The sequence below is a fragment of the Myodes glareolus genome, chromosome 7 (genome assembly GCF_982192425.1).
Source record: "Myodes glareolus chromosome 7, mMyoGla1.1, whole genome shotgun sequence".
Taxonomy (NCBI): Eukaryota; Metazoa; Chordata; class Mammalia; order Rodentia; family Cricetidae; genus Myodes; species Myodes glareolus.
In genome coordinates, this window is record NC_142032.1 from 42,551,062 (window position 1) to 42,565,962 (window position 14,901).

The 14,901-nt window shown below is 36.5% G+C and overlaps 1 pseudogene; it reads right to left on the reverse strand.

Annotated features, from left to right (window-relative positions):
- Positions 1-855: 855 nt before the first annotated feature.
- LOC148121362 (KRR1 small subunit processome component homolog pseudogene) lies at positions 856-2,402 on the reverse strand (annotated as a pseudogene).
- Positions 2,403-14,901: the final 12,499 nt, after the last annotated feature.

Genomic DNA, 14,901 nt, shown 5'->3' on the forward strand with positions numbered 1-14,901 from the left:
TTGACACATTAACACAAGCTTTGCCTTCGCAGTGAATAATATGCATCTATCCCCTGAGATTACTGTGAACTTTAAAATAGAAATCTATTAACACAATGTCTACTCCTCAAAAAATGGCAATTATTATTGTTATGATGAAGTTCTAAAAATTATTTTAATAGTAGGAATTTAATAAATGTTTGTTGAATGTCTTTGGACATAAGAGGACTGTATTTATGTAACTGATAGAATGTTTCCATTGACAATTTGATGCATGTTCATAATATATTCTATTTACCGCCTTTTCCCCACCTTCTCTCATCTCTCTTTCTCACCAATGCTACCACATCCTATCTTCTACAAGTTCACTTCCCAGGTTCATATCTCTTTGCTTTGTGTTGTGACCCTTTGAGATTAACCAAGACCTTCTGTGACCACAGGTTTGGAATTTCATACTTTGAAAACTGATGGGCTCACTTGTGGGTATGCAACTGAAGGAAATGCACCATAATCCATCAATATTCACCTGTTCATTAGATATGGGTAAGTTCCTCCATAATCTATGATCAATTGTTGACATCTTCAGTCTTTTACAGGCCCAGTAAAGGAAACCAGGGCTTCTATGCAGTCAGGTTTACAAAGACCATGCTATAGTTTGATAATTGAAATGTAAATACCTTCTACCTGTCACCTCAATTTTACATTATCTCATGGTATTCTCTGAACCTTAGTAGGGAATGTGTAAGTGTTGACAGAGCTTTTTGTCCTGCCCGGTCCTGCAGTCATTTAGTCCCAAAGAAACACACAGAGGTCAGCCTATTATCTCGGGCTTCTTATGAACTAATTTTTTTTTTTTTTTTTTTTTTTTTTTTTTTTTTTTTTTTTTTTTTTTTAGCAGTGGAAATCTTGCATTTATTTTCCTCAAAACCAAATGCTTTGGGTATGTTTACAAAGACTAACCAACGGCAACAGACATTGGATTTGATCAATAATCTTGTTCCAAAATCTATATAAAAGAGTTATGTCTAGACTGATTGGCCACAATGTACATCGGTATCTATCATTGTCTCACACAAACTTTAGAATACATATGAACGTATTTACAAAGACTGTCCATGAACAGACAGCACTCTGGTCATGACTTTCTGAGCATGACCACTGTTAGATGAGGCAGCTAAAGCAGTCTCAAAATCCTTTACAAAAGGAAATGCCTTTCAAAGTTCAGTTCCAGGTTTTCCCAGTGTTACTTTTTTCTCTTCTGTTTCTTTTCGTCGGCCTCCATCTTAAGCTTAACTTCCTCTGCTGTAAGAGCTCCCAGTTTCTTGGCCTTTGCTTTCTTAACCTTTTCCTTAATAGCCGCCACATCAATCTTAGTTTCAGTAGGAGCTTCCTTTGGCTTCACAGTCGGCTTTTCTTTAGGTGGAATGAACGCCTTGTTTCTTTCTTCCTGCCTCTTTGTAAGAGCTTCTGCTTGCTTGGCCTTGATTTCTTCCATCTTCTGCCGCTTCTTCTGTTTGGCCTTGAGAAAGTACTCGCCACTAGCCAGCTCTTTATCAATCTGACTTTCCGGCTGCGGAGGAGGGAATGGCGTGTACTCCTTCTTAACACTCTTCTTCTTTGGTTCCCTGCGTTTATTCACATTTTTGTGCTTGAATTGTGGCAAAAATCTTTCCCAACTCTGGGTTCGTAACTCGGAATCTTTGGCCAACTCCCGTTTAATCATCAAGGTTTTAATATTATAAATTGGATGAATGTTCTTCATGGTATCAAGCACAACTTTTCGAACCTCCTTCAGGCCACTGAAAGGTCCAATGGCTGAAACAGTATTCCCCTGAACCATGACGTAACAGTTTGTTAGGAGTTCCAACGCCTTCAGTGTAGATCCTTTGGGACCAATAAGGCGCTGTCTTCTTTTCACAAATCTCTCTTTATTTCTCACCAGAGAACCAATTTTAATGATGTCACATGCAACATCATCCTGAAGTATCCGTACTGCCTGTTCAAAGGAAACACTCCTCGCCAAGAGCTTTATTAGGTCTCTGGCCCTGACAATGATGTACGGGTCAAACGTCTTCTTGGTTGTACACACGGTCATGCTACCCTCGATCAAGTCCAGTGTTGCTTTGACATGATGCTCGTTCAAGGCTTTCTGCACCAGAGGCCAGCACTCCTTCAGGTAAACCTCTCTGTATTTTGGGAACAAGGTCGCAATGCTGCTCTCCTCCAAGAGCCCTCTGGGATTGTCCTCTTTGGAGAAAGCTGGTTCCTTCCAACCATCAGGGACAGTGAGGAGTTCCGCCTCATCTTGGTTCTCGCGCTTCTGCTTCGGCTTTTGAGAGTCACTTTTTCGAGCTGCTTTAGCAGGCTCGTCTGCAGAAGATGCCATCGCAAAACTGCTTCCGGCGTCAACGGAAGTAAAACTGTTCTCTAATCCCTCCGGCTACTACGTCTAAGACACAAAATAAGTTCCGGAGAATCCCGACGAGGTCTGCGTGGTCTCAGCGCACATGAGCGCATAGCCAGTCCTGGGGGAAGGGGCTTATGAACTAATTCTTACCTCTTATATTAATCCATTACTCTTGTCTGTGTTAGTCACGTGACTTGGAACCATTGTCAGTGAGGGATTCTTATCTTGCTTCCTCCGTGTCTGGGTGACAACTACAGACTGACTCTTTCCTCTTCCCAGAATTCTCCTGTTCTCATCACTCCGCCTATACTTCATGCCTGGTCACCTCACCTATACTTCCTGCCTGCCTATTGGCTAATCATAATTTTATTAAAATACAAGTGACAAATCTTTACAGAGTACAAATCCATTTTCCCACAGCATATAAATGTCCTCTTTTGGGTCGTGTACTCAATGGTCTCATTCTTATACCTAGTAGCTGTAAATATGCATATATGTTGAAATGAAGTTTATCAATTAAGGATTCAAGTAGAATTTATCTATAGATATAAACATAGATATTTACAATACAGTTTAGGTTCATGTCAATTTATCTAAAGTATAGTAGGAATTTTTATTCTCAGGCACGTAATTTTCCAAGTCATGTTTTATTTGTTTTTTTTTTTCTTAACCCAGTTACATTATCAGACAAGTGTTCATTCCTTTGGAATGGCCCACAATAATGATCTGAGAGAAAATAGTTACTTTGTAACAGTCAGGCCATGTTTTTGTACCTCTTGCCTGTCAAATTGATATTGGAATTCATGGAGTTCACAGCTGGGAAAGATCATGAAGGTATTCTCTAGGAACTTTCAGAACTATGAACGTTATCCAACCATGAATAATCCCAGATTTATTTTACTATATCTTCTTTTTATTTTATTTTTATTTTTTCATTCAATTATTTACACTTCCTTTCCTCCTCCAAATGCCCTCCCGCTCCCCCATTCTCCCTCCTCCCTCTCCCACCCTGCTTGAGAGAGGGCAGGGAACTCTGTCCTGTGAGAAGTCCAGGGCCCTCCCCCCTACATCCAGGTCTAGGGAGCTGTGCATCCATATAGACTAGGGTCCCAAAAAGCCAGAACATGCCATAAAAACACTGAGATAGTGTGCCTGTTCTAATGGGAGCTCACCAAATCCATCTGGACTGGGTCTGAATGAGCATGTGATCAAACCGGACTCTCTGATTGTGGCTGACAATGGGAGCTGACTGAGAAGCCATTGATAAAGGAACTGGGACTTGTTTTTATTTTACTATATCTTGCAACCAAAGCGAGTAGTGTTTTTAGAGCTAACTCTTACCATCTAGTTGGGGTGGCCAATCAAGATGAGTGTCAAGAGTCTATATGGTTTTGGAGACACCTGATCAACAATATACAAAGAGGTATCCTAACACTAGAACCTGGAATTTTTGTTTTGTAAACAGTGGCTTCTAGGAGTTTCGTTATCTAGTCATGCAAGATGTCATCCCTGTAACATTTTATTTTATGTATTGTGTTATTTGAGTGTTCACACATGATGTGTGCACATGTACATGTGTTCTAAGGCAGGCATGTAGACATCAGAAGATAATGTGCAAGAACCTTCAAGATCAAACTAAGTTTAATCATACTCAGGTTGTCAGACTTGGTCACAGGAGTCCTGAACAATCTTTTGGGTCATGTTTGTGTGTGTATGTGTGTGTGTGTGTGTGTGTGTGTGATGTGTGTTTTTAACTGACTTAAAAAGTTGTAGATTTCCATATGACATTTTACAGGTCCTTCACTTTGATTAACTCTCCCTTACCACCATTCTACTGTCCCATTCTCCAAAACCTATTACTACTTAAACCATTTTGGATATTTGCATGCGCATAGCTTAAGTAGAGGTTAGACAAGCATAAGGAAATGGAAGTAGAGAATGGATTCTTAAACCTCTCTAATACATGGCTTTAATAGATTAGGAAAATTTACCAAGTATCAAACTATCTGTAAATCGCATTCTCTTATACAATTCAAAATTGAATGTTACATTGATCCGCGCCTTCTATGTTCCTAGTAGTGATTAGCTTTTACCCCTATTGAGATCAAGGTTGTTGAACTGATAGTCATGGAGGTTTTGTTCTTGAGTAAAACATGCATACTGACAGCTGCTGTCAATAAACCTGATAAGCTTGATCTATGTGTGGGTTTTAAGGAGTACCCTTGGATTTGCTCATGAATGTATTGGGCAGGAGAGAACATAACTAGAAGTCAGACCCCTCCTAGAGGTTGGGACTTGTGCATGTCTTGCTTACTCAGTTGTCATGTTGACACCTATTCATTCTTCAGAGGATTCCACAGGTTGTTTTTATAAGAAATTGATGCAGCATAGATATAGTTAAGAAAGCAGTATGGTTATGGGCCAACGATTCTTTTTATTAACTGCCTTGAATAAATGGGTATCTTTTCTGTTATTTTCCTCATAATTTTCATGAGTCTGATTTTGAATTATGCTGGTAGCATGCCATATTACTTGTTGATCACTGTCATTGTTGGCTACTATAAACATGGGTATTCAACACAATTTTATTATCTATTACTGTTTTATGCAGGACATCAAATGTGTCTCACCAGGTTATATGCAGTTTGTCAACAGAGCTCAATTATATCTGAAAGCTCTGTCTTTGTTGTCTTTATGTTTTGTTCCGTATGTATTTTGTTGTGGCTGTAGAACAGAGGGCAGTAATTCTTTGGCAGATGTCTGCTAAGGCTCATTTGCAATTTCTAATGGACATCTGTAGTCTTTAATTTTCAACAGCCACTACCCATCTGTAAAGGCAATGAGAGAACACAGAAAAGTTTTCATACTCCTTCTGCTGTCTGACCTTCCTATTCCTTTTGCACTTCTAAGGACTCCTGAAAATACTTAAGAACTCTCACAACCACCCAGGATAGATTTATTCTGAAAGATTTATGTTTAAATACTTTTGTGTGCAAGCATGTGTTGGAGTGGGCAGAGGAAGATTTCAGATTACTTAGATCTAGAGCTACTGGCAGTTGTGAATTGCCTGACTGATATTGATGTTCAGAACAAACTGAGATCCTCTGCAAGAGCTATTAAACTCTGAGCCATTGCTCTAACTCATCTTCCGATTTTAAATTTGAAAAACTAACACATGATGTCATATTGAAAGACTATTAGCATCTAATGTTACATAACCATGAATGTAAAACAAATAGTTAAAGATCATGGGAGATTCAAATCCTTCCAGCCAGTAGTCTAAGAAGCTATTTTACATATACTAATTAACATATACTATATGATAATAAGTATATATATATACATACATTTACTAAAAAGTCTCATCAATAGCTTAGTTCTACTGTAAGAAGTTTACATTTTTCTGCAATTTTACTTAGAATAAGACAAGTTATTAATTTATAAGCAATAGAAATAGAAGGCAAGAGGAGAGGAGAGGAGAAGTGAAGAGAAAAAAGAAAAGGAAAGAAAAGAAAGAAGAAAAGATGAACTATTGAACAGATGAGGGAAAAGGAGAGGGAAGGAGGAAAAGGAAAATCACTGTTAGATAATTTTTTTATATTATCCAATCAATTCTTATAAATTATGAGATGGTATAAAACAAGATTCAGTAAGGAATCAAAATTTGTGTTTGATAAGAATTCTTATCACTCCTACCAAAATGGAAAAATCTGTGGCCACCTGAAAATGCTGACTCATTGAAGTATCTGCCACTCTTCTCTGAGAATCACTGGTGATAAAAACAGACAGAAAATTAATTTATCACTGTAACAGAATGAAATACCATGCAATCTGAGCAATATCTCCAAGGGAGTTTTGTTCTTTTTCATTTTCAGATTTGATTGCTTCTTTTGAGCCCAGATCTTATTTAAAGACTGATCTAAACTTCAACATCTAGCATGGTGGAGCAGAACAATTTGCATCATGGTGGACAGGAAGCAGAGCAAAGGACTCATAAGAAAAAGAAAACTCTGCCCCTGGAAGATTGTGACTTTGTGACATACTCCCACCAGAGCCTCTTAGTATAACAGAACCCACTAGGGACAAATGTCTGATTCACTGGCCTATGGAGTGTATTTAATATTCAAGCTATAGCACCCCTATTTCTTCCCCCAGTGGACTCTTTTGTCTGTGACCTATTCACTAAAAGCCTGGACAATCATAGTCCTCCTGACATCCACAACCACTTTGAGAACATATCTTAATCCTTTATTATCTGTACTTTTTAGTATGTTTCAAAAACTTTTATAATTCTAGCAATGTAGTTTGAATGAGTCAAACATGGACTGTAATAATATAAGAGTATCAAATAACTATTTTGTACACACAGTCCTGTTTGCTCATTCTTTGGCCTTTAAAAGAGGTATAATAACCCACAATACTCTATACGTAGGTCCATAATAAATACTTATTTTTAGAAGAGCTTTTATTCCATAATTACCTAATAGTCTTGTATTTTTCTACCTTAATGCAAGGACAAAATATTTTAAATAACAATCTTGTTTTTCTTCTTTGGACTCCAGAGAATCATTACCTTACTCAATACATAAGAATTAGAATTTTCTTTCATCTCTTTTGTACAGCTTGCTTTTCTTGTCTTTGCCTATGCATTTTTGAATAAAGGTTGTAAGCTTTACTTCAATCTCTTTTGTTTTGATCTCTCAAGATTTCAGTCATAGAAATTCAGATGCTAACATATGAGCCTTTGTAATTTTTATAATTAAAAAAATCTATACCAGACTAAGAAAAATTGAAAAAAAAACCTCATAGAGTATGGAAACAAAAGTATTATGCCCAGTGTGTGGGGACCCCGAAAGACCACCAGGGAGAGGGACTCACCAAAATGCACAATGCAAGCTGGTAGGAACCTCATCAAGATTACTAGTACAACTAGTGAGAAGAGGTACTCTGCGCTTGTAGAGGGCATTATTTAAAGGCAAAACCCAGAAAAGTCATTTTAGCAGAGTGTGCTGGCATTGATCCTATCTACAATGGTTGGAATGTTAAGAATTTCCTTTGGATAATCTGTTCCTGAGTGGTACCTGGGTAATCTCAGTTTGAGGTCTTTATTGGAAAGACCATGTATTGCCCCAGGGTAAACTATTGAGACACAGGCCTCTGTTGAGTTTGTCATGACTGGGTCCCACAAAAAGAAAAACTATGGCCATATTTTCAACACCAAGAAATAATTATTGTTGGGGACTACAGACAACCATACCCTAAATTTCTTGTAAACAACTTGTATTCCTCTGCTCTGAGCAGCCTAGTTCCCGTAGAATGTGATTATTGTATTCCCGTAGAGTGTGATTATTGTATTCAAATTAAAACTCTGCCATATCTCATGGAAAATTTAAAATAATGTTTTAATGTTGTAGGCTTCATTTATTAAATTATCCACTTTATTTTAATATTGTTATATTTGTATTGATATAACAAATGTCTATATTAACCTTGAAACATCAGTTAGCTTAGTTGAAATTTCTACTTTACTGGTATTTGAGGTCAAATATGGAAAATCTTCCTGAATAATAGTTATTAAATAATAGTCTTATTGACTATTTATTCATTGCTGTGACAAAATACCTAAGAAAAGTAACCTAAGAAAGTAAGCTTCTTTGATCACAGGCTCAAGGTACACTTTATCAGGGTTGACAGCATGGTATCAGTGGGTGGAGGGCCTCTTCACACTTACTGAGAGAAGCAGGGAGAGACAAATTTTGGGGTTTTATTGGTCTCTTATTTGTTTTGTCCTCTCTTCTTTATTTCAGATCTCTAGCCTGTGGAATTTCTGTTACCACCCACATCCAATTTGGGTCATTCTTATGCAGTTAAATCTTTCAGAATGTATCCTCACATACACACGCAGCTGTGTGTCTTCTAAGGTTTCAAATCTAGTCAAATAGGCAATGAAAGTTAACTATACCACATATTATGGATTACATGTAACTCCCAGAAAGGAGAAATGGAGGGTGCAGTTTTAGATCTCAGATTCTAATTTTGGATGAAAACTTCTCCTAAGAAGTCTATTATATACAGAGATATCGATATCATTAGAAATGAATATGTCAGCTCTTTTAATTTTATTGGCATGAAATGACTGTGTTGACAGCTACATATTGAATTTAAAAATTGAAAATTGTGGGGCAGGGCAGATGTCTTTACTGCAGTAATAATTGTCCCAGTAGTTACATATATGGTGCAATGACATACATGCAAGTATGAATTTAAAGTGTTAGTGCATTGTATAGTGTTAAATTCAGATTTATATTCTGTGATACATATTTATCTCAAGCCAATTATTGCCTTTTATCTGCGTATGTTTTGTCCCCAGAATTCAGTGCTTGTTAAGTTTTTCTACATCTGTCCCATTCACTGTTATGGGGACACAAGAGAGTTTGACTTTTCATCCTGATGACCACTTTGTCATGTAGCTCATGGTTGTATTAATGGTAGCTAGCAAAACTCCCCATACAGTGCTCGAAGAGAGATGGCTACCTGGAGAAATTAGTCGTAATAAGGGCTATAGATCAGATAGACTGTGCTTTAATGCCATTAAGAAATTACCCCAACAAGATTATTAAGTGTGATTATCAAACACTCAGACAGCTAAAATGTTGTCTTTGAGAACACAGACACTGGATGTCTAGTTACGGGCAGAGACATCAATAAACTGTGCCCTCTTCAGAAGCCAAGAAAGCTGAGGACACTGTCTGAAGGAATTGGATTTAAGTGTGCTCTTTGAAGCCAACAGGAAATGGTGTTCAGTATGTGCCAAGGTTAAAATGTTCTTACTCAAGGGTAAATTGGATGTTGCAGCAGTTAGCAAAGGCCATTTACAATCATTTATGAACATTTCAGATCTTTCCCTGGGACACTGTTGTCTGAGATTGAAAGAGAGAGAGAGAGGGAGAAGAGTAATTCGAACATCTCAGAAAATACAACTTTTTAGCTTTTAATTTTGCTTATGATATCTTTAAATGTTACATCTTTGTTTATTTACTTTCCCTTCTATCTTATTTCCCAAGTTAATAATGTACATTTAAAACTTATTTTAAAGATTTTACTTTACTTGAATTACATTTAAAAATATTTCCTCTCAAAGAATGTATACCAGAATATTTAGAAAAGAAAGCAAAGAAAGAGAGATCATGAGACCCTGAGGCCAAAGATTGGAAGATGTCAGACCCACTTTTATCTGTTGACCTTCTACTGCCATGTCTCCCACCTTGTGAGTCTGATTCACTAAGAATATTGACATAAATATTTAACACATTATTAAAAGCCTTGAAATATATTTGCTAATATAATATTCAGTGCTTACTATTAAGATGTCAACCATAGCTTAAATGTTTGAACATTCAACCAGCAGCACTGAAGGTCTTGTAATGCACACATTCTTTTCCAAATTTAAGAGTTAACATAAAGAAAATTTAAAAAATACTCTCACCAAAACACAAATAAATAAAAATGTAAAACTTTTAAACTGACAAATCAACAAATTTATACAAGAAACATCATGTTCTTTGAAAGATGTAGCCACTCAAATGTCCATTCACAGAATAAGAATTGTTTCCTGGGGTTGAAGGAATAATTTACCATTTCTATCTCCCTTCAGCTTGCTTACTGATTGCAAATCCTGTAGTTTTCCCATGATACTAACCAAAATACCATTGCATCACTACAAGAAGTTTACATGATTCTGAATATTTCATAAATGTTTTTCTTCAGTCTTACAATAAACAAATATTTTAAAAGTATGATACTATGACTATCTTATAATAGATATGAAGAAATAATGGATGTTTTAAGCTGTCATTTCTGACATGTCCGAATGTGTATGTTAGAAATGAGAAAAAGAAGACCTCAGCATCAAATCCTACATTCTCCCTTTGGCTTTGTATTATTGGACAAGAGAAAAGAAGGAAGTAAATTCTTACAACAGTCATTAAAGAAACTTTTAAAAGACAGAAATTTCTGTTGGGAAGTGGCTTAGAGGTCATTGCAGTTAAGCCTGACAATATTTCTTAGTTTTAACTTTAAAAAGTATCTTTTTCTTTTTATCTTTTCATATTTTACCTTGGAAATAGCATTACTCCTTTTTTTTCATGAAAATTCCAGTGAATTGGTTCTTTAACTTCATGAAGAAGTTCTATGGTTTTCTAATTATTTACTTTTATGTATTTGTCTCTTTCTCTTGGCATATGAAACATCTTTCTCCCTATCACTTTTAACCACTATTGTTTTATTATACTAAGTCATATATAGATTTGAATAAGCAACTTGGTAGTTTCAAATAGCATAATAGGCATGCAAAGGTTTGTTTTATAGAAATCTCACTAACCACTTCTGTGAAAGTGTAGCCTAAATTAATAATATAATCTAGTCTTGAGAGAGTATCAGACTAGTGTAGGAGGTCCTTCTGTCTGTGTTGCTTTCACTAGTTAATGAAGAAACTGCCTTAGCCTGTTGATACGTCAGAATTTATGTAGGCATGGAAAACTGGACTGAATGTTGGGAGGAGGAAGGGTAGAGTCAAGAGACACCATGGATCCGTTGGAGACAGATACTGGGAATTTTACCCAGTAAGCCACTGCCATGTGGCAATACAAAGATCAATAGAAATGGGTTAAATTAAGATGTAAGAATTAACCAATAATAAACTAGAGCTAATGGGCCATGCAGTGATTTAATTAATACAATTTCTGTGTGGTTGTTTATTTCAGGGCTAAGCTTGTCTGGCGGCTGGGTTGAACAAGCGGGCCCTTTTCCTACATCAGACAAACCCATCATTCTGTAATAAGATGACTTTTCTTTGTTAATTTCCAAGGGAAAGAATATTTGAATTACCTGATACAGATTTACCTAGAAAATCAGCAGTAGATTTTCTCCTATGGCCAGTGAATTCCCTAGCCATTGTTTTTGATCATATTTATAGATTAGGCAAGAATTCCTTCTGTGGTGAATGCCTCAAATTTAGTCAAGACATCCTTCTAAATATGTGTTTTATCTTTAAATACATGGATTTGTGTTGCTACTAACTTTGGTCAGAGAAGTATCTCATTGTTATAGGTAGTTGCTAATACAAGTCCCATTACTGTTCAAAGTACTTAGAATAAGTGACAAAACAGGTTCTTCAATAAATGGGCCATCTATATCATTGCACCTGCTCTGCAAACCTCAAGTGACATTGCAGAAGAGGGTTGGGGTAGAGAAAATGATAAGACCTAGAGGATGGGAAAACATGATTTGAAATGCTTTCTTAGAATGACATGGGTGTTGCAAACATGAACTCACAACATTATGGCTACCTGAACAAGATAAAGTCAGTTAAAATTTCCAGCATCAAGGGGGAAGGGGTTCCCAAAATCTATTAGCAGTTGATGGACCAAGGGGACACAGATAGTAGATTTTCTTTAGGGTGTGTCTGCCAGTAGGGTCACCATGCCACATTCCATGATGACACACCCATGCTCATATGGGCAGCACTAATTGAATTTATTAGGTAAATAATAACCAACTAAATAAATAAATAAACAGACTGAACTTGATATGATAACAAAGAACTAATGCTAACCTCAGATGGAGGCTGGTCTCATGTACCTAGCCTTGTTAGGATAATGGTAAATATTAAATTTAGATATAGATCACAATAACTCATCTCTGCCTCTCCCTGTGGCACGGGGAAGCTGCTAAACATTGTAAATAAATTATTGTAAGAATTCACATGGTATTTATAATTCCTGTAAATAAGCAAATCTGTTGGTGGACAGGTTGGTTTTACTCTGTAATTAACAAATATGAGATTCTTCCCTTATGTCCTGGTTACTTTTAGGAAAGAAAGGACGTGCTAAGTTCCAATAGATCAGAATCATCCACTTTCAATGTCCTGCAGATGCCTTGAGAAAGCTGCATGGAAGTTAAAATTACTTTCTGCTGAGTCACAAAGGTGACCTCCACTCCAGCTAAGACTGTCTAAATGGCTAGTACCATAATTTCCATACAACAATTTCCACCAATGCTGTGGTGGTACCATAAGGAACTGTTGTGACATGCTACAAAATGAACCACACCATAACTTTATTTGCAAGAAAGTCTTCTATGATTGGTATAAATAAACCTTTTGTCTACCTAAGTCAGCTGTTTGGCTCACTTTGTGAACCAGAATACAGATATCCTCATTTGTTGATCTTCTGGTATACTAAATAAATAAATAAATAAATAAATCTTGAGTGTTTTCTTCTCTTTTTTTATTTCTTTGGTTTTTTGTTTTTTGTTTTTTTGGACATGGTTTCTCTGTGTACCTTTGGTGCACATCCTAAAAGTTGCTCTGTAGCCCTGGCTGGCTTTGAACTTATAGGAATCAGCCTGTCTCTGCCACCTGAGTGCTAGGATTAAAGGTATGCATCACCATTGCCTGGCCAGTGTTGTTTTCTTTGATTTTAATAATGTTTAACAGCAGCATTCAGGTCCTAGAGAGAAGGACAAGTGGGTTAGTGTGTTCTCTGTCATGTAGTTTGTATTTAATATTCAGAATTATACTAGCAAGTTTGTGTTGCAAAGACCAACCTCAATCTGAGGCAAATGATAAGAACTTTGATGTAATAGTCAGTTTCTATAGTGTGCTTTCCTTTCTGTTAGCGAAGGTATTGAGCTATCATAGAAAGAAATGGTTCCAGTGAAGCAATGTAGCCAAGAGTTAACCATAGTGTAAACCAATAACATCAGGAAATCAGATGCTTCACTGCCGCTCCATCAATTTTGTGGGCCAGGGAATATAGAAGGAACCTTGGAAACTTCTATTTAATTTTTTCTTGAAACTAAAACTGATGTAAAACCCAAAATCTACTTTAGCATGTTACCTGTACATTGATTATTTTAAACTATGGTAACTCAAACTACAGCCCAATATCTAGCACTATACCATTATGCTTGTATATTATATACAAGCATAAAAATGTCCTCTGAAACCCAGTCCTATGCACAATGAGTATGTACCAATACCATTTTAAATCAACAAAATTTATGTCCCTTTATAATCGTATTTAACTAGGAAGCATCTGTGTTTCATGGGTTCTTGATTGCATTCATTAAGCACCTATTTATTATGCCTGCTTTGCTATGAAGTAACAATGCATGGCGGTCAGTGAGAGTCTAAGTTCTTAAAGGTAGAACAGAATGGATATATGCACAAAGAAGGTAAATATAAAATTAAAATGCATGGCATAAAAAAGATTGACCCATTTTCTAGAATCCTGCCACATTTCAAACTGATATACACATACCACGTACATACATGACAAACCAGAAAGTTGTGAAATAGCATGGGCAAATCCTATGAGCACCTGCACATCCAGAGCGTGGGAAATGCCATCTCATCATTAAAGGCAGGAGCAAGTCCTGGGGACACCTGTGCATGGGCAAGTCTTAGATGATATCTATATGATTAGAGAATTAGCCAATCATGTGGACACTAACACATGAGTGGAAGGGAAGGTGGCTGTGTACCTATGGGGCACAGACAAACCTAGAGGCACCCACCAATGGGAGCATGTTAGGAAGATCTGGAAGCTTCTGATCAGGTAAGGAGTAGAAGGTTGAAGTGTAAGCTGAGATACATAAAGACTGTGGGCCAACAGGCAGACTAGAAGAACTTGGGTTGTGAGGACAATGTGAAACATGAGGAAATTAAGGAATTACGGAAGGTCATAATTGCTTTTGGAAAAAAATACATTGAATACTAGCCATTCTGAGTTATTTGCTTTGAGAGATACTTTAAATAAATGTGCACAGTCTTCAAAATTTACAATTCAAGTATGACTTAGGATCCAGAATATGCTGGACTCCCAAAGAAGTAATAAATGCTTTTTATATTGCAGGAAACCTCCAGAGGGTTGGGAGTAATATTTCATAATCAAATACATGAAATTATCTCTGTCAGAATGTATGAATTTTTCACTTTAAATGGGACTAATCAGTTCAGATCAGATTTATCATTAAAGGAATTAAGATGAAATGTTTGGTTGTCAGAACATTTTAATTTCAGAATTGCAGATGAGAGATTTTGGATGAATATTAGATAGGTTAGAGGCACACACAGAGGCAATGTGGATCTAAAAGCCAAAGCAAAGAATTCAGCAACAATTAGGATGTTGGCGTTACAGTGATATAACAATGATTTATAGTGTCTAGGAAAGAATCCACAGACAAAATTTGATTCATTGGCTGCCCTTCAATTCTGTGTCAGTGTTGGATATATTTTGCTCTCCTACTCAACAGACTGTTTACATATTTTAATACACACTAGATTTTACCCCTCTGATATAAATTTTATATTTTATTGTGACTCAGAGAAAGCTGCACCCCACAGTTCTTTGTGACCTCCTCTGCTCTGCAGCTTCTCCAACTATTTTAGTAGTATATTTAAAAACCTCTAGTTAAAGTAAAATTCACACTATTATTAAAATTTGGCAACAAAC